Here is a 1,117-nt window from a genome sequence, read left to right as displayed (position 1 = left end):
GTTCAGGGTCTCACTGCTAGATCGGACTCATAGTGATCCGCCTATTTACAGCCTCCTAAGAGCTGGGATTACAGGCATGTGCCACCACGCCCAGTCTCAATTGCCCTCTCAGCTCGCCCCAGGGGCGAAGCCAACAGGGCAGGCCTGGGGATCAAACCCCCTGGCCTCTGTGCCTGCTTGCAGGTGTTTTAATCTGCTGAGCTATTTGGCCTGCCCCTTCTGATTTTTTTAAGATTGATTTCATATCTCACTTTACTGAGTTTGTTCATCAAATGTTATTACTTTTTTGATGAAGTCTTTAGATTTTTCTCTGTTTATATCTTTCTTTTTTTTTTTTTTTTTTTTGCGGAACCAGGGATTGAACTCAAGCCCTTGCGCTTGCCAGGGAAGCGCTTATTCCACTGAGCCATCTCCCTAGCCCCTATATCTTTCTTTATGAGCAGAATATATTCATTGAAAAAGAAAGCTCCTGTCCCGAGAGAGGGATGGGGGGGCTGAGCGGGTAGTTCCCCCCCATCTCTGTTTATATCTTGCCTGCCAACAGGAATAGTTTGACTTCCCTTTCTAATCTAGATGCACTTTCTTTCTTTCTGTTGCCTAATCTCTCTCTAGGACTTCCAAATGTGCTGTTTTAAGATATTAAGTTTTGAGGTAAATTTTATTGTAGCAATTAACATAGATAGTTTTACTTGTAAATTTTACCTAATACAGTAGTTAAAGAAAATGCAGTATTAATTTTAGGGAAACTCTCCCATAAAATGGGAGAAAGAATATTTCTTGTCTTATTTTATGAAGCAAACAGTATCTTGACACCAAAAATGATAGATTTTGCAATAAAGAAAACTAAAAATCAATGTCCTTCATGAACATAGACTCAAATATCCTGAATAACATATTTACAAATTGAGCACAGCAATATATAAAAATGATAATATATATTATCAAAAGGAATTTATCCTGGGAATATACGGTTTCAAATTTTAAAATATTATCAGTTTTGTGTTATTATCGCTTCTCAGCCTTTTGGCTAAGATCAAGTGCAATTTTGTGTTATCAGTAGACTAAAGAAAATTATTTTAATGGATACAATAAATAATTTGAAAAAATTATTTAAAAA

Source organism: Octodon degus, unplaced genomic scaffold (genome assembly GCF_000260255.1).
Source record: "Octodon degus isolate 3935 unplaced genomic scaffold, OctDeg1.0 scaffold00001, whole genome shotgun sequence".
NCBI lineage: Eukaryota > Metazoa > Chordata > Mammalia > Rodentia > Octodontidae > Octodon > Octodon degus.
This window is presented reverse-complemented; position numbering follows the sequence as displayed.